This window comes from Trematomus bernacchii, unplaced genomic scaffold, assembly GCF_902827165.1.
Source record: "Trematomus bernacchii unplaced genomic scaffold, fTreBer1.1, whole genome shotgun sequence".
NCBI classification, from domain to species: Eukaryota; Metazoa; Chordata; class Actinopteri; order Perciformes; family Nototheniidae; genus Trematomus; species Trematomus bernacchii.
Window position 1 is genome coordinate 3,793,984 of NW_022987714.1, and position 27,115 is coordinate 3,821,098.

At 40.2% G+C, this 27,115-nt stretch overlaps 1 long non-coding RNA gene across 1 annotated transcript in view; it reads left to right on the plus strand.

Annotated features, from left to right (window-relative positions):
• The window catches only part of LOC117491958, a 61,026-nt gene that overhangs the window by 12,654 nt on the left and 21,257 nt on the right, over positions 1 to 27,115 (plus strand). The window contains exon 2 of the long non-coding RNA XR_004556804.1: positions 12,026 to 12,135. This is a non-coding gene — a long non-coding RNA (uncharacterized LOC117491958). The remainder of the gene's footprint in view (positions 1 to 12,025; positions 12,136 to 27,115) is intronic.

Consider the following 27,115-nt stretch of genomic DNA (forward strand, 5'->3'; position numbering starts at 1 on the left):
TTTTTCTTTATGGATATTTTACAAATCACCCTTTTAAACTTTATTCTTTTTTTACTGTCATATAGTATTTCAAACCTGTTTTTCATTTATTCTCTTATTTTTTTATAACTATAATGATCATATAAACGTGTGCCTCGGAAATAATTGTTTACATTAATCGTGACCAAAACGTTTGAGACCCACTGAGATAACTTAGACTAAAGTTAACTATCTAAACACTCAGAGTCCTTTTAGCTCACTGAGCCTCTCAGTCTGACTGGAGAGGACTCTCCTCCACTTTGTTGTTGAAAAAGCTCCTTATATCCGTTAGCGTAGCTCGCTAGCACCAGAAGCTAACAACAACGATCTCCGGTACCGGTGCGCTCTCTCTCTCGCTCGAGCACGCACACAAAATGGCTCATTCCACACACACACAGAGCCGAGCTTGAATGAAACACATAGACCCAGACGTAATTGTACTGTACTGTATCTTATTATTTTTGAACCAATAACTTTTTTTTTTTTAATAACCATTTTTCTTCCTGGAAACAATTTCGATGTAATGGATTTCTTTTAAAATATCAATTGCACAGTTTCCAAAATGTCCCCTGAAGCCACGGTGGACAGTTATTTGCCAGAGGCAGAGCCTAAGCTTTGCCTCTTGTTACTCAGCTGGAACATCCAGCTATCCACTTAGCACTTTGCTAATATGTCCGGCACCCTGATAGAAGCAGGAGCTCCCACTTCAACTGCAGGTGTGAGGGAGCCAGAGAAGAGTCTGGAAATAGCTTTGTGTGCTTTTTGTGCACTGGCTGAACAAGAAAATAAAACGACTTCCCTTTCAATTTACATATTTTACGGATCTACAAAGCAATTGTGTTAAAAAACTCTATAATGAGCAGGAAATTACATTTTGTGCTTTCAAAGGTAGCGATGGGTTCAAGTTGCCATAAACTGAACAAACAAGCAGCAGAGAAGTGAGAGGTTGGTGACAGATAAGACTACATTCCTGTGACTCAAAAAGTACGTGGCCTTCCTGTTTCCTCTGAATATCAAACCACACCTGGAGGTGCACGAGACCTGTCCAAGTATAACTGGTTTCCACAGCCTCAGGGCCCTTTTTACTCTGACAATAACACTGTGGTGCATAACGCTGGCTTCCTTATTCGTTTAAATGAGACCACTGAATTGGCACAACGGGGGTTCATGTTGAGGAAGCCTTAGGCAAAAGAAGAAAAAAAAACACAGGGTGTCATTGTGCAACACACTGCACTGAATACCGGGGAATACCTCCTGGTGCGTTACTTTCAGCATTTCAATTGAGAGGGAAAATCTTTCTTGCTGCGATTTAGCTTCCCCAACTCGGCAGTTTCTGAGCTTTTGATAAACCTTTAATCTTTATGTATTGATTACATCTTTTTCTTACACTGTTCAGGAACACCAATGATAATAATATTTTGTTGTATTAACTGTGTGAACTTAAAGAGAACCAATAAGAAAGTTTGATTGTTCCGTTCCTTTTTATTTAGCTCAATTCATTGTGTTGGTGATCAAATGTAACTGTCAGTGATGGAGACTCCACCACGATGATGCCAAGATTTGTTGCCACCTTTTAGTTTCTCTTCAAAAGTAGAATTACAACTTGCAGTCTTGCGTTCATTTTTTCCCCACTTGAATGCCGCAGAAATATACTCTTTCAATCTCAGAAGAATGGTGTTTGAGGTCATGGGGAGTGCTAGATAGCTTTTATACCCTAGCAAGTGTTGGTGTTGAGAGGCTGTTTGCTAGCTAGCAGCTGTTAACTGTGATTTTGTCAGCATGCTTCAACTCAGTGTCTGGTACCCCCATACAAATAAAATCGAAATTTAAGGAAGACTGCAGACAATTTCTGTAACTGCAGACAATTTCTGTAACTGCAGACAATTTCTGTAACTGCAGACAATTTCTGTAACTGCAGACAATTTCTGTAACTTTCAAAAAGTGTTAATCTTTCAAGCAATGCCAGTTCATGCAGTGATGGGCCAGGAGCTTGAAAGTAAGAAGAGTTAGCAGGTTTTTTTTTAACTTCTACTACGAGTGCAACATGGTTGTGCTCGGGGCTAAGCAATCGATCCATGGATTAGTTTGAAGCTGTTACTGTTAGGAGCTGGACAAACACACTTTAACGTTACTAGCTAGTTCTTATAACCTGCCAAACAGCTTTTCACCTAAACAGCAGCAGGTGCAGATTAATTGTGGTGCAGTAGAATCTTTAAGAGAATCTAGCTTAAATATAGGCTTGTTAAATGTACGGATCAATTTGTTAGAGACTTCTGGGTGTGCTTAAGCTCATCTTTGTAGCATTGATTGTGTTGCAACTTACTGAAAATGAGCTACATTTGTTAGCTACATCTGCAGTTTAAAAAGGGGGAACAAGTCTTTTCATAAAGTAAAATGACTCCTTTGTCTCAGCACAGAGGATGCATAGTGTTTTGGGTGACTTTTCCAGATGGCTGACACATGCTCATTTGCTTTCCAGCTGCTATCAGTCTCTTTTTCACAGTAAGGTGATCCTCGCTTGTGATCCCAGCTGTATCTTTGCAACAAATTCCAGGGTATCAGCAGTCAAACACTCAGCGTCTTTTGTCTCAGACCCAACTTTACCCCATTTGAAAAGCACTACCACACCCCATACACAAGAGAATAAAGCATTCACGGACAGATGTGAATGTGAACAAATAAACAAAGATGAAACACAGATTTAATTTTCACGATTAGTTTCTTTAAAAATAGTCTTCTTTAGGGTGTGCTAACATCAGCATGCATAGAACTGGAAAGAGCTCTTAGTCAGTCAGTGCACTCGATGCAGAGGACATCCAAAATCACTCTCCCATTTAGATAAGACCGTCAATTTCTGCCAGATCCCAGAGCCAAGAATGAAGTCTGCCTTGCAAAACCCAGAGAATATGCCCAAACGTGTCCTAGCATTTTAACAGTATTGATTGACGAAATCGGCTGCTTTTCTAAGTAGATCCGAAGCATTTGTAATGAACTATTGACTTGAGTGAGATCCATTGTAGAATGCAAAATCCTGTTTTTCTCCCCTCACCTGATGCTTTTCTAAAAATCTATACCTATTTGGCAAACAAACATCCACTACAATACCCAAAGGGCTCACTCGTATTATTTTCAAATACCCTGGGTTGCTGGGCATTTGACTTCCTCTTGCTTAATTCTCCCAGTGTCTGTCAGATCCAGTCATTCTTTTGCATTTGCATTTAGACACATACCTTTCCTACAATACTTTTCTTTTCATTTACCAACTCCTTGTTTTTGCACCTGGAAAAATGTTGTCACAATGCAGCAGGCTGACAAAGAACTGAAGTCCTGGTTTCACACAGGCAACTGTCAGCAGAGTTGGGTGTAACGCGTTACAAAGTAACGCGTTACTGTAATAATATTACTTTTGTCGGTAACGGAGTAGTGTAACGCGTTACTTTTATAATTCAGTAATCACACTACAGTTACTAACATTGCCCCGACACGCGTTACTTCGTTACTTTTATAAAATCAGTCATAATCACACTGACAGACAAGAGGGGTTTCCGCCGCAGGTTTATATGTACGTAATCTGCGCGACTTGCACGTCCACATCTCCACGTGCAGTGCTGCATAAACATGGCAGAGTCAGCGATAACTTTCGAGGGGTGGAGGTATGCCCATTATTTTGAGTTCGTCCGAAGAATAGACAGGAATGTGACGGTGAGGTGCAAACTGTGTCCAGGCCAGAAGCTGTTATCCACTGCTGCAAACACCACGTCAAACCTCAACAAACACCTGCAAAGAACACATGCTAAGGTGAAGCTAATAGCTAAGGACCCCCGAACCCAGAGTGAGGATGTTGTGAGTGCGCCGCCGCCGACTCTGAAGCAGCACAAATTAGAATTTGGAGGACCGGTAACCAAAGCAGAGATGGACAGGCTTGGAGCATCCTTCATAGTAGAGGTAATGTTGCCCATTTGCACAGTGGAATCACCATCGCATCGTTCAGAGATATACTGCGCAAAATACAGATAGCAGGAGACAGAGGACAGCCATAGTCAGAGCTATATGGATCAGTCTTATGCGACAATGGAAACTGAACTAAAGAGAACATTTGAAACTTTAGCAGTCTGCGTGATCTGCCTGTAGGGAGGGGCGGGCCGGTCCTGCGAGTAAAGTAACGAGTAAAGTAACGAGTTACTTTATGTAGAGAGTAACGAAGTAGTGTAATATATTACTTTTTTTTTAAAGTAATATGTAATATATTACTTTTTTTTAGTAACGACCCCATCTCTGACTGTCAGCCAGTATAGTTTTAACACAATGGAGGGTAGACAGAAAAAACTCTTTCTAAGGCATCCAATTGGAACCACACAGCTCAAATAAAACCAGGCAGGGAGGACTCTCAGATACAGAGAGCATGAAGGGTGTATGAAAGGAGAGCTGGAGGATGCAGGGATGAGCACAGACAGGCCTCACAGCGATATGCAGCGCAGTGACACCCATGCAGCTGGATTATTGCTTTTATCATCACAACTGAAGGCAAAGCAAATGCAATGGAGGGAAAGGTTTTTAGGCACAGACATAAAAATCTGACTATAAAACTGCAGTGCAAAACGTTGGCTTCCTCATTCAGTTTGCTGAAACCACCACATTGGCACATGCTCATGATGAATAAGCCTTGGGCAGAACAACACAGGTTGTCACAGCTGAAAAGTAACAGTGCACTTTCATCATGAAACACACTGCACTGAATACCATGTAATGCCTTATAACATGGTACTTGTTATATTTAGATTGAGGGGGAAATTATTGCTGCTGTGATTAGCTTCCCCAAGTGGTACCATCTAAAGAACATAAACCACACTGCAGCCCACATACTTTCTCTGAGGCATGACTTTTCATTCTGTATTCACAAAATATCGGTACTATAAGAACCGAAGCCCCAACAGCTCGCATAAAACCAAGAAGTGAATATTTAGGCTTACAGAAAGCATGAAGGGTGTTTGAAAGGAGAGCTGGAGGATCTAGGGATGAGCATAGACAGGCCTCACAGCGATATACAGCGGCGTTGACATCCATACAGATGGATTCTTGCTTTTATCAACACAACTGAAAGCAAAGCAAATATGTCGGAGAGAAAGGTTTATTTGGCGAAGACATTAAAAATCATCCATTATATTGACAGCTGTGCAAGCAGTGGCAACATCAGGCTTTATTCTTGCTTAATCAGTGCTTTCATGCCATGTTTTAACTCTTTATTTCTCAAGCTTCTTTAGCAAACACACATCAGAGATTGGTGTATGATTAAGCAGAGAATAAAGGCTGTTCCATAAAACTGTGAGAACAGTTTATTTAGTGAACAAATAAAAGCTTTGAGTCCGAGATTCAAACACTATTCAGTTCCAAAAAATGATTGGATCCTGGATAAAGAAAGTTTGGCCTAACAATTTAAGCCATTTCCACAAGTATATTTCTAAGCTCAACATGCTTTAGAGGCCATTAATCCTTGCCTGCTGCTCTCAGTCCGGCTCTGTGAAACTCTGGGTTGTGACACGGGAGTGCAACGCTGATTGGACTTGATGGCTCGTGCTGTGCTTTGGTTGAAAACCTGTTAGAAACAACTGGAAGTCCTTTGTGCTGTGCTGAGAGCTGGGTGATGAAACCCTTAACTTGTCAGGCTAGTTAAATGATATTCCGACAGCCTACTTTGTTAGCTAATAACACTCCGGATTAACGGTTTAACCATTTTCCCTCGTGGCAACTTCCATATACTGTAATTAGATTTCACTTTTTAAACCCTGACATCATCGGCTGCCACTGATACACTCAGTGCTCCACGTGGGACGATCCTGTGTCGTATTCTCAGGAATTTACCAGCCAGTTTGAAAAGCGAGGGTATGTGAGAAAACGGAAGCAGCAATTTTTGAATGTGTCTCTCTGGGGCTGCAGCGTATCTGCTCTCCTAATCCTCGACACAAAGCCTAGATGAGCAGCACCTTTTGTGTGTGTCAGAATGGCAGGCTTAGGAAACAGGCCTCGGCATGCACGGCTCCTCGCAAAGCCGCAACACGGTGGAAACTTAGCTGACATTGAGAACATCCACAGAAACATGATGGAATAATGCTGTCAGGGATGAGAACACAGCCATTCGTACACACAAAAATACGCCCACGCGACAAAAATATACCATCTGTTTACCGCTGTGAATGTTTTAGTGTACGTGCTTAGCGGTTCTTGCAGGTAACAACAGAATAAGAGTGATTTACGATAAATTGTAATCGGGGATGTGTTTATTCCTGCAAGAAATTGTGAGGGATTTATGAGGTATTAACTTTGAGAAAACAACAATTTTGTTTGGTCTTACTGGCAAGTTGTACAAATATATATTCTGAGGCAGCAGTGGTGAAAATGATAGTGAAGTACTCTAGATCAGTACAACTTTGAGATGTTTCATACTCACTGTTTTATGTTACTTCTGCTTTTATTAAGAAATGGTGTACTATTTATCCCAATACATTTATCAGACTATAAATACTTTTCAGATAAAGATTTGGCATTGAAACATTTACGTTGTTAAATGTGTAATAAAATAATAATAAAATGTAATATTAAATCAGTCACATGGGCTTTTTTCCCTGCATTTTTAGAACTATATTTAGCAAAAATAACTTGTAGTTTTGCTTATTGAATCAAAGACTTTAGATGTATTCTTGTTGGCTGATGTTTCTATGTAAACAAAACAAATAGTTCTACACTCGGGTGAAGTCTTTCGTTTGAAACAAATTTGCATTTTTCCGTGCTCAAGTGTGTGCCAATCTAGTATTGCACCTGGAGGGCATTCAGAGCAACTCCCACAGAGACTCAAAAACATGCAAAGGATGTCAGGTTATAGCAAAAATCTGAGTGCTCTGCTTCCAATTCATAGGAGCCCCTTTTTAATGTTGTATTCTTATCCACCAAGCAAAACTTCTGTTTAAAATTAGATTTGGTTCATTTAGACCAAAGTGAGTCTATGACGTGTAGAACTTCTGATCTAACTAAAGATACTGTTACATCTCTTTTCAATACACATCTTTAAACATTAAACATCATATTCAGGAATAGATCACAGACAAAACTTTATTCTGATCTTAAGTTAGGAGGTGAAATCTTTAACACATTCAAATGCCATCAATCATTTAAATGCAGTTCATAAGTTCCATTATACCATATACATATAAGTATGTCATATTTTATTTTTTAATATCCTAACCTTTGGATATGCTGTTTTGAAGCGCACCACATTTAGACGCTGCCATTTTCATTAACACCGTCATGTTTTTTCTGGAGCTCCCAAAGGCAAACCCATTTTGGCAGCCTGGCGTTGGATCAGGCCAACCACCTGTCATCTTATTTCTGCACATGGCCTCTTCTGTCAAACACTCCCTCACATTCCTTCCTGCGCCCCACACAGCACCTGTGATTGGCTCGCCTATTTCCATCACAGCTGTCAGCCTCACCCTCACTGTTAATTAAAGTGATAGACCTCCCAAAAAGCTGTTTACTCCAACAGCTTGGTGCTTTCACAAAAGTGTGAGGAAACCAAATATTAAGAAGTATTGTCTGATGCATGTAGATGTATATGGGGCTCTCATTTGTAATTCGACATCATATGTGGTGATCTCAGTGCTCATTGTTTTAGCTTTTCAGTAAGAAACGGCAAAACATTCAATAGTTCCAGTTTTTAAATGTACGGATGTAATAATTTCGTTATCATATATAATAGTCAGGTGAATATTCTTTGGTCGCACGGGTATAAAAAGACATTCACACATTTATTTTTACTATTTTCTGACCAACTAATCATATCATTAATTAAAAACGAAAACAATTATTAGTTGAAGTCATTGAAAAATGGCAATATTCTTGTATGGAGAAGGGACCTCTCCCACATTTTTTATTTGGAAGCCTGCTAACATCACTCCAACATGTTGAAGCTCCAGTCGCACAGACACAAATCAGCCACAGCAGACTGAATGAAACACAAATGTGCAACGTCCCTGCACATTGGCTTCCTGTCAACTTCATCTCCGGGGACTTTTGTTCCCAGAAAGCCGTAATATTCAGCACAATGAGACAACGTCACTTACAGCACATTGATCCAATTCATCCAGGCACTAGAGGCTCATTTGGAAATAAACACAAGCACATTTGTATAGTAGATCATTTTGCTTCTCGACATTATCTCACCAGGAGCAGTCCGTAATAGCAGAAAAATAATGGTTCCTAAATAAAAATCTTAAATAATGAACATTAAACTACTTTTGCAATAAATAAATAATAAGAAAAACAAATGTATTATTCATTTTCGACATCAGAAACATATGGTAGTAGTGGGTTATGCAACAAGCTCACTGAAAGCCTCCCTGCCATCTCTGAATAAGCCTCAACGTTGTCATTAGAAGTTGTTAAGTTTGAGTGCAGAACAAAATCAAGCGAAAGACAGCAAGCCAAAAAAAATAAAGAAAACGCCAAAGAATCCGCCCGACAACTGAGCCAAGATAGAGTTTGTATTCAAAGCCAGCTTCTCACTGTCGCCATGTCTGTGCATTAGTCGACGTTATGGATGTTTTTCACAACATTGTATTGGATTCACCTCATTATGCTGCACCGGCAATGCCTCTGCAATTATCATCCTTTGATCCATTTCGTAGTGCTAATGCCTCACGGAAAATACAAATCGTGTGTCAGCAGAAAATACCCCTTTTCCTTTTTTGTGAGCTGGCGTGTGTGCAGCTTTTTAAGGAAGATAACTATGGACTCCAATGGAAGCACACGGTTGTTCAATTGTTCATGAATGTGTGTGCAAATCAGATGCAGAAAAGATGCATGTAAGGTTGCATAAGATCTTTCTATTACAAAATACGTTCTGTGCCACAGGAATATTAAAAAGTCCCATAGATTATGTTTTAAAATTGGAGAAACAAATTAACCAAACAACCCCTGGATGCAATGCATTAATCATGTAAGTGACAGTTCAACTCGTCCTCATGAAAAGCCAAATTGATGCTGGGTTTAAAGGGAATTCTGAATTTTTTTGTCTCCTTTGCGTCCCTTTTTCTGTGATTCGACTTTGATGTTTTCAGAAAGTGTAAATGGGAGCAGAGCTGAATGAAGCGGCTGGGTATCGCTGTGTGACTGACTTTCCTTTTCATTTCTGAACACCAGTAGCTAAGCAGAGCCTCAGCTGTGGATAAAGCATCTGATCTGTGCCCTCAAACATTGTCAGGCCTCTAACGTATTTACTAGATAGGCTTGTTACAATTATTATCCCAATAAGATAAAACGGAAACAACAGAGGGGGGGGGGGATACTTTAAATGAGGCAAATCTTTTATCACAATGACACTCAATCAAATTAGCCAGTAATCAAGCTTTATTTTTCCTGAATGGCTGCAGTGTTTTGTTCAGCTGACAGTGGACGAGGCCTGAAGGAGTTCCTGAAAAAACGTCTGTTTTCTTTTTTTAAATGCCCCCATTCAGGCCGAAGGAAAGGATTTTGTTCCCAAGCCCAGTGTTCTCACACTTGTGCTTGCATCTCAAATAAACCTCCTATGGATTCCTAACTTCACAGAATGGCAGTGGGGGAGGGGAGTCAGGGGTGGATGGAGTTAGGAGGAGGGAGGGGGGAACTGTGTGCCAAAAAAGAGCGTTTTATAGAGATGCTGATTTCTTTTTCAGTGGCCCTCTGTAAGAACCGAAACCCAGAGGAATGCACATTGAAAGCCACCATACTCATTCAGAGGCCATAATGCATCAGCCCTATATGAGCAGAAAAAGGGTTTCCCCCGGTGGGAAAATAGTGACCCCCCGAACCCAGGGGAAAGATAGCTGCTGTGTGCGGTGCTAGTGCTGCAGAGGTGCATTGTGGGGCGAGCGCTGCCTCTCACCTGCACTGTATGAGAGCAAAAGCCCTCTGGAGGTGTTTACACCAAGCCCTCTTCTGCCTTCCCAGTGAAGCGAAGGAATAACAACATAAGTCCTGGATGAAGTGCGTAAATGCCGCTGTTGCTAGATCTTAATCAAGGCGAGTGACAATTCATTCTGTGTTCCCTCTTATTTTGCAGATATTTTCACTTTCTTCCATTTTCTTTTACGGTCTGCGGTAGATTATGCCAAAGACATTATGAAGCATGAAGATCGTCACGACAAAACGGGCTGTCACACCTGATAAGCATCATAAAATCACCGACTAGATCTCTGAAGTTAGATGGAGTATACAGGCTGAGCAAACACAATGAGCAGATAAGACTTTTTAAACGTGTTGAGCATTTCTAACAGCCATTTCCACAATATCTGATGCAACTGACAGCCTAGTGGCTCAAAGAAACCTAAATATGGTCTAACTTGAAAACAACATTTCAGCCACTAAACTTAATACGAGCTTTGCTTTTTGTATTTTGGACTCACAGCGTCACTGTAACGTTCCGATGGGACCAACCAAGTGCATACATAAGAATCAGTTGCAGTTAATCTATACCTTAGCAGAGCTGCTTGGATGTGCATTTATTTTCTTATTTTCCCCAAGTTGAAGCCAGCATTGTGCACGACTTGTGCCACATTTGGAGATTATCCACCGTTCCAGCTGACAGGACTGTTAAACAGATGTTGACTTGAAGACAGATATTCTCAGCAGAGTGAAGCCAAGAATACCAACTGGATTTGTGTGTGTGTGTGTGTGTGTGTGTGTGTGTGTGTGTGTGTGTGTGTGTGTGTGTGTGTGTGTGTGTGTGTGTGTGTGGTGTGTGTGTGTGTGTGTGTGTGTGTGTGTGTGTGTGTGTGTGTGTGTGTGTGTGTGTGTGTGTGTGTGTGTGTGTGTGTGTGTGTGTGTGTGTGTGTGTGTGTGTGATGTGTGTGTGTGTGTGTGTGTGTGTGTGTGTGTGTGTGGTGTGTGTGTGTGTGTGTGTGTGTGTGTGTGTGTGTGTGTTGTGTGTGTGTGTGTGTGTGTGTGTGTGTGTGTGTGTGTGTGTGTGTGTGTGTGGTGTGTGTGTGTGTGTGTGTGTGTGTGTGTGTGTGTGTGTGTGTGTGTGTGTGTGTGTGTGTGTGTGTGTGTTGTGTGTGTGTGTGTGTGTGTGTGTGTGTGTGTGTGTGTGTGTGTGTGTGTGTGTGTGTGATGTGTGTGTGTGTGTGTGTGTGTGTGTGTGTGTGTGTGTGTGTGAAAACAGAGTACATGTTTTACATATGAACAAAGCACCTACACAACAAGGCGGTGGATGCATCAGTCCCATCCTGTGGTGGAGTTGGAGAGTAATGACAGCTCATTGGCAGTTGCATAGAGAATGAGTTTCCTGGGTGATATTAGTATTTGCACTGAGTTGTGCATGGCGGTCACATTAGAGTTGCTCTTTATATAAAACCTTTGAAGGACCTCTGTTCAATGGGTCCACAGTCTGGGGAATGCTTTGTAGACAGTCAAAGGTCAGGGCTTTTCTCCCTCCCCCTCCCCTCTCACACTCTGGGGTTTTGTTGTTGAGGCCATATGGTTCATTTGCACTTAAAAGACCTCCACGTTGTTAACGTGTTAAATGCTATTAATACACCCAAACATGTATTTCCTAATGCAATTCTGGATTCATTTGCATTGTATCATATGTACATCAATTATTATCTAGAAGGAAAATCAATACAGACAGCTTAAACAATGTTTCTCCTCGACCATGAACAGAGGCGTTTAGGCCTTGATTGCTTATATACTTCACCATCTTCATCATTTATTTTTGACCATCTTCTTCCTCTAATGAGTCGCTATCAGCAACATTTTATGCCGGCATGATGCAATGAAACCATGACCAAAGAGTTGGGTTTTAAATGCAAATGAAAGTGATATAAGGATGTACATATAACAATGAGTGACTTTGACTGACAGTTCCTAATGATTTATACTCAATGATGATTTGCTTGGATGTTGAACAGATAACCAAACCTCTTTTTAATACAGATAATTCATCACACTAATTGAACACCATGTCCTCTGTGTCTTTCAGGTTGTTGCCGTTGAAACTCTGCAGGCAGGATAAGAGTTGGATTCAGATCCCATTGGTCTCACAAAATGCGGAGGGAGTTAACCCGCTTCACCCGACTGTACCCCTCATAGGTGAGTGATGAAGTCCTCAGGTCAGTCACTGAACTGTGACCAGTCATCAACATGGACCAGTTATTTATACATTTATTTACTTGGAAGACTCTTTGGTCAATCTCGATGTTGTACAATCCAAGCCACAAGTGCTACAAGGCTGAAGGTCCATGCAGCATGGGTAATGACACTGAAAATGACACAAAATACTTTCCATTACGCAAATATTGTTATTTTGCTAAGATATTTTTATTGGAAAGGTTTGATGTTTAGTAGTGAAACAACATTAATTTGGTTTGTTTTAGCTAACACAATGCGTATGATGTCCTCTGACAACTTTCAATGACTTTTAGAGCTAGTGCTAGGCTAGCTGCTTTAATTGGAGTCTGCAACACTGCATTTTGTTTTCCACAGCTTTGTGCCGAGTCAGACAAAATTAGACTATATAGTGAACCAATCTAAACACTGATGGAGTCCTTATTCTTTAGCCATTACATTCTGCAATCAACATTTAACCCACAATCATAGGTTAAAGCCAAAAACCTGTCTATTGCCACTTTAACGTTATATAAGAACTGTGATATTGTTGTTCCAAGGTTTAGCTATTACATTACACTGTCGACATTCATCATAAAAACTCAGAAATGTTCCAATCAATAAGCAATTCAGGCTTGGAAATGGTTTGAACGTGAGTGGCAAATGTTCCTATATTTTGTGGCGGCTGAAGCATAACAGCCTTCAGGTGGTGTTTTCCAATATTTTATGCTGAATTTTTGTTTTAAAGTGTGTCGACTATCTGGGTGGTCTCGCACCGCTAACACTTGTTGCAGGAGACCACAAGTGTGTTTGGTTTGTTTTGAACAGTCCAGCTGTCTTCTGATATACTGATGTAACTTTTGACTGCAGTCCTAGACTTTTTATTTTTGATTCTATTGCTAATATTTTGTATGTGCCGTGATTTATTATACAATGTGAGTTAGTAGACTTTGGCATATATTTTGAGCCAGATGACATGGAAGCATGTAGAATATATTTGCTTAAAGAAAGTTTAAACGTCTCCTCCCTCTAGCAGCTTTGACAAAAAATGCTGTTACAGCTGAACCTGGGGTGGATTTAGAAAGTCATAATTCTTGAATGCAAACATTTCAACTTGTAAACGCATCTGCAGCAGAACCAAATGAAGGTCAAGCGTAAAAAGACATATACAAACTAAAAGCACTAATAAAAAAAAAAAAAAGCTTTGGCCAATCAGCCCTGAGCAGCAGAGGTTTTCATGTGACAGAAACATCAACAGTAAAACAGCTCGATATCAACACACAAATAGAAAAGCCTGTGTTATTTGTTGACGACCAATTAATCAATTGAGAGACTACCACAGAGAATTAAAGTATTTAGAGTCCCGGAGTGATGTGCCAGAGAGTCGCTAATGATTTCAGGGCACATGGCAGTGCTTGGCAACTGACTCTCCAAAACACAGAGCAGAACATAAGCCCCCGGGCGGTCTCAGACCTCTAATTGGGCTCTCGCCAGTGACAGCCTTGACTAATACTAAGCACTGGTCACATACAAATAGAGAGGAGAGGGAAAGTTTATTATTCTTAGTGGCAAAGGAGAATGAAAGCTGGCCTCTTTTTGGAGGTACCTCAACGGGATTGGTGCCAAACTGGAAAGATACATCCGTTCCCAGCAGAGACGCATGGCTGACATTCTAACTGACAACAGCGCTCATTGTTGAGGTATTCCTGTGCTGCTGCTGTTGTTGTTTTCTCAGGAACACACTGCTTTATTCTCTAATAAACTCAGATCAAGATGATAATCTAACCAATATGTCCTTCTTGGAAGATTAAGCAATAAATAAAAACAGACATTGGCAATGTACCTCCTATTCTTGGATAAGTGATGTTCTTTGGAGATTACTTTTGTTTTTGTCAAAGACTTAGCAGCAACAATAGAGTTTAATAGAAAGAACTATTTCATACAAAACAAAACATTATGTGGGACTCTGACATCAATATTCAAACATGTTGTTATCATTTAAAAATTCAGGGTTTCTCACAAACTTTTCAACAGCTCGACCGCCTCACAGCCTTTGACATGATAAACAAACAGATTCAATATTCCTGAATACACATTGACCTTTCACACCCAGGTTTTATTACATATATCAAAGCTATTATATTTAGCCTAGCTAGTATTAGCTATCATCTTCTAATTCCATTGAACATGACACAAGAATAGAAACCATTTAATCAGTATAAATGACTACACTTTATTCCTCCTTCATAAAGTTAATACTGCAGATATTTTTGAGAAACTGTTTAGATTATTTACCAAGTTGTGCTCCCGTCAGACACTGTAGTTCAAAGCCAGAAACCAGAACTGCAAATTGGAGCAAAGTGAAATATTGGATATTTATTTTCCATCTGGAAAACATATAGATCAAACGTGTGAAACTGCTCTGATGAGAATGTTTATGATCAACAGCGAAAGAGGAAAAATATACAACCACTGCTCGCGCCTTTGAGAGAGTATTTAATATCCAAATGCAAGCTAATTATGTCACACATATAACAGGAAAATTGTTGAAAGTAGTTCTGGATCACACAGGAAACTAACGACAGGTTGAAGAGAACAACATGTTGAGCATTCCTGGTTTGATGTTATCAGGAGGATACACAGTTGTCTTTTCTTGAATCCCTTGTTTATTCTGTTGTGTTTTTGTGTGCTGGTGGTCAACCCTCACACATGCAGACGATGTTAATTCCATTCACTGTGTTGAGGTAAGAGTCCAGCAATAGAGCCCAGCAGATGGTCTAACCTGTCAGCAGGGTGAGGGGAGAGTGTGGAGCCCCCGCTGTGCAGCAACTGAGCTCAGACCTCCCACATTTATTTGGAGTGGTCGAGTCATTAGCAGCGAGTGTTTGACACTGTCACTCTGACAGGTGGTCAACAGGATGATTCAAAACAAACAGAAGGAAAATTCTCTTGTTAATTAACCAGCATTGATCAGAGCAAATAACTTTTTATTTAACTTTAATTTAAAGGGGACCTATCATGCAAAATGCACTTTTGTACGTCTTTTATACATGAATATGTGTCCCCGGTGTTCCAGGGAACTCACCAAGTGTCAGAAAACACAACCCTCTCTATTTTCCTCCATACCCAAATCTCTAAAAAAGGGGCTGCAACGGATCTGATAAAAACTGATCCAGATTTGAACACTGTCCTGACGTCAGGACGGTGGCGCTACGGCTATTGGGCCAACTCCACCAATCAGGAGGAGACAGCCACGGCCATTGCCGTTCGAAAGCGCTGGAGACGCTGTAGTACATATGCCAGGCATGTAAGTGGCGCTGTAGTCTGCCACAAAAGCAGCGAAGAAGACTTCCCGCCCATAGTTACCATGGTTACCCTTCTGTTTATTCTCCGCTGTGGCTTTTTTTCTGCCTCCCCGAGGCAAGCGTTTGCTCCCGCTGCAATGCAATCCCTCCCCGTCGAGGCAAGCACTGTAATTCTCTCCGGTTAGTCCACCAGCAGATGACAAACACCCACCTCTCCGCCTCTTCCAAGGAACGAGGGGACCGTGCGGCAGAGTTTCAGTTTCAGTTTGTTTCGCCGGTCAAGATGTCCGTTAAAGTTTAAATCTTCCAGACAAAATTTGATAAGTGCCGGTCAAAGGTCTTCTTTGTTATTTATTGAGCTTTAAAACAAATGAATAACGACTCTATATAATAAAACACGGAGGACGGAGATCTCTTTTTCTCCCCCTCTTCTGACAGCCCAGCAGCTGATCAGAGCACGTCTCCCCTCTCCTGCAGGGGGGCGTGGTCAGCAGAATCAGACCCGTAGACAGCAAACAGCACATAGAGCGAAATGAGGCATGGCTAAAATGCATGATCTGTTTGGTATTTTGAAAACAGAAACGTATAAATATACCTTATATAGGTATGGCCCTACAATATATCATTTAAATATAGCATGATAGGTCCACTTTAATATTATTAACAGAATATTTATTAATTTGTTTTTGGAATGCTGGCAAACAATCAATGATGCACTTTAAGTACTAAGTTACACAAAATAAAAAGTTATGTATTTAGAAGGTGTCAGTAACCAACACAATGTAATTTTTAAAACTACAAGAATACAATACTGCACAGTGCAAATGAAGCTGGAAAATATTTAATATGAATAAAAAATGACTGAATGTGAATGACTTTATGTACACGACGTAGGTGATTATGTAAGCTATATGCATGTGTACATGACAATGATATGTTCATGTTAAAACATGTACATTATATAATTTATGACCTGCAGGTGTGGTTAATATTTAGTGTTGCAGGGTTATACAATGGAAAATAATCTAATCATAAACTGATGACAGTTGATGGGTTGTTTGTTTATGTTGGCATAAAGATGAACCTGTCATTCAACTTTATTCAAACCACACCCATATAGTCCTGGTGAAGCTGATTAGGGTTTTTATTTGTTCAACAATATAAATATATCACTTGCATATATTTAAAAGGTCTAAAAAAGTTATCTCAACTCAAGGTCCACTTACTTTGCGTTTCACAGAGCTTGAGATTATAATATATCGACTCGGATCTTTCAAGCATTTTAAGGAAGTAAATGAATTAAACTTAAAGTTGGGGTTAAAAAATCTCTGCTGCTTAAAACTATTTATTTCCAATCTAGAAATAATTTCTGGATTTTTCGGGAAGACAATTAGACGGACATGAAGTTATGATGTAAAGTCTCAAATGTAGTTTCTCCTCTTAAGCCCACACAGCAACATGTCAGACTCCAGGTCTTTCTCAGTGAACCTTTTCTAACATCCGGATTGCAAAGCGTTTAAAATTAACCAACAGCACACAGGTACATACAAATCAGTCATGTGATAAAGGGTGTGCAGTTACAAAAGATGACACCAAACCAGTTCCACTGTGAAAGATATTGACAAAAATGATAGCGTGGCTTCTATCCCCATATGTAAGAAAGGGGGCCAGACATTTGCCTTCATCGCGCTAACGTGTTGTGTGTGTTGCTGGTTTAACTGGCTGGGTGAGATTACACAGGGATGTGAAAAATAGCACAAATGTCTAATCAAAGCAGACATTGACTGCTTTGTATAATGTTAGACCTACGGATTTCCAACTGGTGCATACCTCTGACGTGACACAAATAGTCCTGACACTTTATTTTGTAACACCTCTTCTCTCTGCCTGTGTCAGTCTCATGAGTTGATGGATGAAACAAAGGCAGGCGAGGAGGTGGCGGTCCAGAGGTGCAGGCCTCAGGTGTGAACAGGTGTGTGGGTTCACTGCTATGCTGGAATGAGAGCAGTTCCAGGTGCACAGCTGCGGGGTGTGGCTCACTCGTTTATATACACCCAGCCTCCCGGCCTGTGTTGAAATACTGAGTCCCTGGGAAGGAGGGAGAGGCGCTGGGTGGGGTTTCTGTGTGAATTGAATCTTGCATTGACATAACTTTGAAAAGGAACTTTGAAGGAATAAAAGAGTGTACCTTCGGAGTTGAGGGTTAGAGGGCGATAGAGGGGGAAATGGTGAGAAAAAAAGGGCAAAGCTCACATTTTTGAATTCTATAATGTGTAGGCGTGAGTGATGTGTATATTCAAGAAACAGTAGGGCCATAAGCAAACACAGTGACAAAGAGTGACGTTTGGGAGGTTGCTTGTCTGCGAGCTAAATGCGTGGTAGTCTGGTCTCCTAGGAAACTATTGTCCTTATCAATCCGTGAATAAACAACGTTGGAAATTTGCAATCCTGCTGTAACACATCCTGGTTCATTTCTGTTGAAGGAACACGTCGGTATTGAACTTCGCTAAGCCCTGGACGGCATCAATCTCAGCCTCAGGACAGATTAGTTTGGAGACAAGCTCTCTGTCTACAGGGTACATGATCTCCAAGTCTTCTCCATCAAAGGTCAAAGCAGTCGAGTGAAGAGGAGCAGCGGGGCGTTGTGTTGGCTAGTACATTTGAAAAGAGAAATGGATCAGTGGCTTCTGTGGATGGGCTCGCTTGTGCCACAAATACAAGCCCACACATGCTGTCAGGGGACACGCGTACTTATATGTGGACAGTGATGCAGGGAAGCCATCACAGATTGTTTGTATGGATTTGGAGCTTGCCATTCTGCAGCTTTAATCCACATTTCTTTGTACAACGAGGTCCCAGCAGTTCTGTTGACTGCTAGACAGCGAGCCAGACAAGCAGTGTGACCTTTCCTGTCCTTGGAACAGTTGATGCTGCGTAATATATTCTGCAGTTGATTCCTTTTTTCGTCCTATGAATTTTAACAACTTTTTTTCTGCCTCTGCAGAATCACGGAGTCTTTCACTCTGTGTCTGTGCACTGCAGGATATTATTCTTCCCATTACCTTTCAGAACTCCAATCACCACATGTCCTGTGGAGAAACAAAGCTGCGAGACACAGTCAAAGATGGAAAATGCAGAGGGAATGTCAATTTCCTGCTCAGAGGACAGGTTTTTTTTCCTGCAGGGTAAGATTAGGTTAAAGTCATATCTGAGACCCAATGAGCTAAAATGAGCTGAAGACAACCTGTGCTCTGACAAATGGTGAAGGTGGGAGTGAATATTAATATGTGACAGCTGTTTTAAAATCGGTGTCAACCTTTTTTTAATTCGCCTACGATCCCATGATATGAATACATTTGTCTGTCGCAGCTGCCATTGATCTTCTTCTTACATCAAATCAGCTGCTGATAAGTCAGGGCATGCCAAGGGTGTCCATCAGAATCCATTAGTAGTCTGTTACTAATTACCAGTGACTCCGGGGTTGATTAAAAGAAATCACCAAGCAGCAGCACACACCATTATGTTAATGAAACTCATTTGGAGAGGCAGAGCGGGGGCGCCGGCATGTATTTGGACGGCTCCACTGCAGCCGGGCTGGCTGGAGTAAATGGCTTCTTGGACAGCACATCATTACAGGACTGGAGGAGGAAACCTTGGGACTATCACGATGATTATGATGATGTTGGTAGAATTTTAAGCAGTTCATCTTGTCCAAAGACTACACTGATGGATTCATTTCCCCACTGATTTGTATTTCTCCCCGCCTCTCGTTAGCATACATACTTTTTGCTTGCTATTGCCCCATGGCACAAACTATCAGAATAACTTACTGGCTAGTTCAGATAAGACATGTTTGATGTGATTTTCGTCATCATTTTCTTATCTAATTAACCCTTCTGGGAAAATAACAAGGCACAAAAAACAAGCTCCAAATCACCAAGCAGCCGCTGCTTTGATGCCACTAGGTTTTTGAAACAAAGATGTCTGAAGAAGCCACGCCACACTGACAGCATGCTAAAGACACGTGTTTGCTAAGAGGCATTGATCATTCATTAAACCAGCAATTCAAAAATCAATGAGCTCAGTGAACACCATTAAACCCACTACACGCTCTCTGTAAACCACAGAGTATTCTGTCAAACAATCAAACATATTTGACCTACATTTACAACAAAAATTCATCTTTTATACATGAGGCCTGTATTTGACTTCTGATAAAGGCACAAAACATGTTTCTTCTTAATCAACTTCTTACCATGATGACCAATTTAACATGAGAGAATCTCTGTATTTCTGTTTTTTGGCTGATCTTTTTTTATACTGGTTTGAAGATGAAAAGTTGGAAAAGGGTGTTACCACATATTTCTGTGAACCACTCAGATGACAGTCTGTCTATAAGTCTGTCTTACATGCATTCGTACACTGTTGCCATCTGAATTGTTGTGAAGTAGAAGTATAATATAGCTTTCCACCCCTTGTCATGGGACTGATAAAATACCAAATTCGTTTTTCATTCTTCCAGCCAAACACTCTAATATTCTTTATTATTTTTGACATCCAGCAAGAAATCCAGTGTACTTTATTGTAACAGCCCTAATCCCCTGCTTCCTTTTGTTTGATGAAAAATAGCCCGGGGCTTTCCAGGGGTTCATCCTCCAGCTCCAGATCCACCATCCAGCCCCTGAGCACCTGTTACTGTAAAGGCCGCTTCTCCTCTGCATCTAATAAACAGCTCCAACTCTTGATCCCCTCACATGGCTCGCAGGCCACTTCTCATCCCTAACATCTGTGGTTCCCCGAGCATTTCCAAAAATCCCCTTGGCAGTTCAGTGATCTTTCTCAGCTGTTAGCGTGCCCTCGGGCCAGGGCAGCCTTGCTATGTGCTCCAGCTGCAGGCTTTGCTATGGTCATGGGGCCCCACTGAAGGGCACTATTGTCCATTCATGGGGTTCACTGTGTGAGAGGTCAGATGAGGGAGAGCCAGCTCTGGGGCCTGGCAGGAAATGAAGGTGGCGTGGCAGTTTGGGCGATATGTGGGGCTTGAGCCTGAATAAATAAAATAGTCCAAATAAGCTCAGAATAAGTTGAGTCACTCTTTTATACGGCAAGAGTGTGTAACACTTAAAGCTATGCTGATTGATGGATGAAATAATCTTTATCCAAAGTAATTTGTGCTTGAACAAAAACCTAAAATGTGTAACTTCTCTTCAGTTGGTGGAGTGTCAATTGTGTGAAGTGAGAGGTTCACACACGCTGGGACTGAGAAGCAAGAGCGCCTCACAGATGTGCAGATAAATCTTCATTTCTCACCCACTTAAGCAATTCAGTCGGCTTCAGAGGCTGCTTCAAGCCAAAGGCACCTCTCAGGATCCAGAGAAACTGCAGAACAAATTGGAGAACAAACAGTCACACTGGGTCATTCACATTATCCTTTATCTGAAAAGCCAAGGACCCCAGGAGGTGGGCTGGCTGCACCCACCGAACAATAACACACATGTTGTGATACTCGGCTGACATTTTTTAAACTGCATTTCTCACACAAATCTTTTAGAAGCCCTTCTTAGACTCCTCCAACAAGATGGAGCTAAAGTGGCATTACAGCAGACAAAGTAGTCAGCAAAGACAAGTCAAAAGGCTTTGTGTTGAGACTGAAAATATTAGCCTCAGTTGAAATACAGGGCACTCTATTATCTATAGCTGTGCTGTAAAAAAGGTTCTAAGACCAAAGTATAAAATATACTTCTTTTTGTCCAACATATTCCCATAGATCTGTCAAGCTCAAGTACCCCTTTGTCTCGTTTCTTAGATAAATGTCATAACCTTCATGGAATTGTTCACTATTTTCCCCTGACGCACGTGAATTCATAAGACAAAGCTGTGTCTGAAACTCTCACTACAACCTATGGATAGCACTACAAAACTCACTATATATGAGACTAGTTTGCCATTTTGTGGTGAGGGTGTGAATTAGTATACTCTATAAAGTGGACTCAAGGTATCTCACACTGTCATGAAAAGTCGTGTACAACCAATTAATAATTACTAAACACTTATACAATCATGCATTGCACTGAAGGAAAACGGCAGATGGACAGGATGAGACTACACTGCTATTAATATAAATAGGAGTTAATATAAAACGGACAGAAAAGGGAGAATGACAAACAGACAGAGAGGGGAAAAAAGCCGGAAGTAGCCCGTTTAATTTATGTATTCCCAGAATCTCTAACACTACAACAATATGTCCATGTTACTCAGCTGAATTTACATATATACATGCACACATGGAACATATCTTCAACAAAGCCGGTGTAATAATATCAAGTCATCTCTGTTTGCTTCCAACTCTCACTGAATTCCCTCTATGTAGTGAAGCTTTCAATGCTAAAAAGTCTAGAGATACCATAGGCTTTCATGAAAAAGATGAGTAGGAGGATTTTCCCCTCTGAAGGGAGATACATTTTTCTCTACACCAAATGCAGCTAATTATTTCTGTTCAAGCAGCTCCTTTTCAGTAGCAAACAAAAGCTGGATTTAAGAAAAAATTGAGAGGAATCCCTCCATTGCGGGGAAAAAAACTGAGGAGGGAATTTTTCAAAGCCCTTACGAAGCTTAACGGGAGGCGAAAATGAGAAAGAGGAAAAAAGGCAATTGCTTTTAAACAATTTCATTTCATTTCATTTCACACCTTTATTTATCCAGGTTGTATCCCATTGAGATCATTGATCTCTTTTTCAAGGGAGACCTGCTCAAGTAGGTTCCACATGAAACATTAAAAACATAAACAGAACAACAAAAGGACATCATACAGTAGCATTACAGGGATTACAATTTACATAACTATCCACATGAACAGGTACCAACAGCTTCCGATTCAGTAGCATCCAACCGAGCTTTAAAAACATTTAGTGGCACCAGATTGCTCAGTTTCCATTTTAATTGCAGACTATTCCAGGACAGTGGAGCTGCGCATCTAAATGCTATTTTCCCTAAGACAGTCCTAGCAGTTGACACATTTAATAAAACCACAGCATGCGATCTCAGGCAGTAGCCACTTACAATTCGCCGTGAGATCAGGGAGCAGATGTAGGATGGAAGTTTCCCTAACATGGCTTTATATATAAAAATGTACCAGTGACTGAGCCTCCGTACAGTTAGTGAAGGCAGACCAGCCCTTGCATACAGGGTACAGTGATGGGTTAATGCTTTACAGTTGGTCACAAATCTCAGTGCACTGTGATACGCAGCATCTAGCAACAATGCATCATTGCTGTCTTATTTTCTTGTTGTACCAAACAAGGTCACATGCTTTCAGGCTTGAATAATGAGGGACCATCTCTGAAAAGAGAAACACAGACCACAAACAAATGAGGTAATAATTTCTTAGTATTTCTTTGTTTTCTCTCTTCTCTCCACAAGAGAAAATAGTAACAATTAGGATTCAGACAATAACAGACTAAAAGTGATGATCCAGAAAGAGGCTGGGAGGGGGAAGGGGGCGACACAGACGTGGGGTGCTGAGGGATTATGGGCCAAAAGGGTGTCTGAATGGCAGACCAACTGACCTTTCTCTTCACTGCAGTGGCAAGTTGTAATCAGGGGCAATTATAAAGGCCTCTTGGCCAGAAATCACCTAATCCTGTTGTGGGTGAGGGAGCCAAATGTAATTATGGCACTCTGGTACAGTGACCTTGCTTCTAGTGGAACTAAGACCAGAAGCCAACCAGAGCGATCCAAACCGCCAACTTTAGCTCGGTCCAGGGCAGACGAACAAAGTATTCTCATTTAGTCTGAGAGAGAACCACCTGTTTCCTGCAGCTACTGCTCCTTTATTCCCCGGACATGGAGATAATCAGGGCTCTGCATAATGTGAGATCCTCTAGATGTGACATGGATGGAAATGTATATGGGTAAAACAAAAATCAAGTTTAATATTGTTTTTTGGGAACATACATTTTTGAGATGTTTTTCAACTTCTCCAATTACACTCATGCATTTACAGAGACTTTTCCAACAAAACCAATTCATTTGTATCAATACAGTGAGTTTCGCTAGTATAAGAGCTTTTGTGTAGAATTCAACTTTGGTTTGACTTGCTTATTTGTGCTGTTTGCCAATTACAAACCGTCTTGACTGCGCTGACCTTTGAAAGAATGGAGAATTGGAGACCCTGGAATTTATTTGTGAGACACAAGTCAAATGCCCAAGCCCATCGCCTAAAAATGATTGTTTGAAATAATTAGGCTGGTGATATTCTGTATTTTCTTACTACAGACAACCCCACCCCCCCAAAAATAAATAAACTCAACCAATTCAATGATTCCACTAAGAAGCAGCCAAAGCTATTGCTTATTCATTTGCAGCATACACCTCCTTCGTGGTCTAAAAACCATACAGTCTATGGTAGAAACCTATGGATGTTGTCACGGACACTACGTCTATTTATATATATATATATATATATACATTCTTTGCTAAACACACATCTGTGAGATTGAGGACATGTTCCTTATTTATCCTTTACCAGTCCCAAATAAAGGCAATTGTTTAAATTCCTGTTTGAGGAATGTTTGTCAAAAGTAGTATAGCTGAGAGTCACAGACAAGATATGAGGTTCAGAAATGATTGACAGATGCCCGAAACACAGTTGGTTTTGGGATGTGTTGATAATAAGAAAAATATATATAATATCCACAGCTTATTCTGACAGATATATACCCTGAAATATAAGAACGGTACCAAAATACCTGCAGAATAAATTAGTTTTGAGTTCCCAGATGAATGCCCACGTATTCCCTCACTTCTCATCTTCACATCATCCCCTGTACCTACATATATTTATCCGTACACTGTTCTCGTAATACGAAAAAAAATCCTGAATCTAATAAAGATGTTTGCCATCAGTATGGTGACACATAAATAAGTTTCACTCTGCTTCTCAATGCACTTAAACCGAAAGAACACATGTACAGAAGGAACATTAACAGACAGAGTTACTGTACCAAGCAAACTGAAATATATAGCTCCCATACCTGCAAACAGTTACATTGCTAGAAAATGAATAAAGCAAGGGTGCACTGAGGTAGGTTTCTACAGTCTGTGCAGAAGCTGCTCATCAATATGTGAGTCAGGCTGCAGAGATTTAGTCTGGCCAACTCCATTACCAACTTCAGCAATAGATTGATCACTCAACAGAATGAGCTCTGACCAGCAGTAATGACTGCAGCTTTTATTTCCTCACTGACTTCCTCCCATCGACGGATAGTTCCTTTCTACACACAAGAGACGGACTCCAAACTGTGACTTCAAAGCACATTTCTTTACCACGAGATTGAGGTTTAATACTTTGACATTTTCTTTACAGCAGTGCGTCAGTTGATCGTCAATGTTCTTGTCTGATAAGCATGTTCAAGCACTTCATTTTGTATTTAATTCCACAGGAATTAAATGTTGTAAGGAAAATGTACATTACTCTTATTCCTCTCAGGTGCAATTAAAGGGATCAGGATCGGTTTAGAGCAGCAACAGAAGCACCACGTCAGATTAGATTAGAACTAATTCCAACATCACACTGAACACCATTTATTTAATGTAGGGCTGCTCAATTAATCGTATTTTAGTCGCAATTACGATTTTGGCTTGCAACGATTACGAAAACAACGTAATCGGAATAAAACGATTATTTTTGTATTTTTTATTGGTTTTTCAGTTGAATTATACTTAAAGTTCAGGGAATCAACTGTTAAAAACATACTGTTTACATTTTTTTTTTCAATAAATTGATGTTTTCAAAGTAAATGGATAATCGTTTTTAAATAATCGTGATATCAATTATTGACCCAAATAATCTAATTGCATGCGCCTTTCATTTAACAACATCATTTATTTAGCACACCATTGATTTTTCCTTACAACATGATCATTTGATGGATTTCTTTGGCGTTCCACCTGGAGTTACCTGAAATCCTACAACAGGGGCGGTTCTAGGAGGGGTCAACACTGACCATAGACCCCCCCTCCAAAAAAAAGGTTAGAATATTACGATTTATTGGAACTAAATCAAATCAGAGACCCGGATGTACAGTGGAGATTAAACTGATCATTACCTTATATAAAATGAATATTGTTTCTTTTTTATTTAAATTGTCACTTAAAGTTACTAAAACAAATACTCTAAATGAAAAAAACTACTGAAACAAAGGACTGTAACAAAAATGTACTAAAACACATACCTTTACAAAGACAAATACCAATTACTGTATTTTATGTTTATTTGACACAATTACTTTTTATACTGTCTTTGTCTTTTTAACCCGCTTTTATTGTGCCCCTCTCATGAAATAACTGGCCCCAGCCCGGCCCCCCAGTAAAATTGGTCTAGAACCGCCACTGCAACTGTGTGTCTCCTCTATGTTTCTCTTATTCTATCATGCAGATCGAACTTCATGCTGCAAATAAAATGGTTTCTGGTGTTTTAATAGATTGTCACTGGAAATCGTTCCTGAGTGGCAGTGAAGAGACCGTTCTTGATACTTTAATTTCAATCCTTCAACCACACTAGGCCTCAATAATCCTGAAATAGAAAAGTAATATTTATCTTACTAGATTTGCCCATCCATTTCCATTTTCTTTTTATCAGGTGGTTGTCATCTGTGACAGGATCTAACTGAGCCAAGCTGTGCGGAGATACCCACTAATAATTGTAGTCTGTCAGTTTAAAACAATCCCTGGGTATTAAACGTCAGTCAAACTGTGATAATTTATTTGCCATATTCAACATCGCACTCACAGAATAGATGCACCCACCCACAATCCATTTACCTGTCCCATAGCCTGGCTCCTAAATGAAATAGAAATGGCAATCAATCATCATGCAGCAGAGTGAGAGCCTCTGGGGACAGAGCCGAGTCTTTGAGGAGTGAAACAGATCAGGCACTAAAGTACAGAGAGAAGCCATCAGCCAGGCAATTCAGTTTTAGCTGTTCGTGGTGCAATCTGACTGATTTATTTAATTAGGTGTAAGCAAAGCAAGTTCTACAGCATTTGCATTGATTTCTGTAAGCCATAGAGAGGGTTTTAAATGAGTTGTACTCTTTAACTGTATTTGGAAAAATAATACATGAAAGGAAATGTTCACAGTAAGACCAATACATATGTTAAATGTACACAATATATTATAATATTTTCTTTAAATATGTGAAAATTGAATGTTTTTGGGCCATATAGGGTAATAACTTCAACCGAGGGTTGTCAAAGAATTGCTTATTTAACGAACTATAAGATATAGAGCAACATTAGAATTAATTTGGAGTTATGTGTCTGGCCACCTGACACATGCAAGTCCAATATGGATTTGTTTCTAATATTTCTATTTATTGGTTCCTATTTTCAGAGGCAAACAACTGGCAGCCAAATGCTGCACAGTGTTCTAGCTAGTGATTGTCCTTTGGAGAGTGAAAAAGAACAAAAATGCTGCAGATAAAACAAAACAATGATCCGAAAGAGATTAATATACTTTAATATATTATAACTACTTTACTGATCACTGTGTAATTACCTTAAACATATAAGTGGCAGGTTAGCTAAGTGGCAGCTATGCAGAAGTCAGATTTTTTTTTTTATCATTGTTCAGTTTGACAACCAAATCTTTATTATCCATT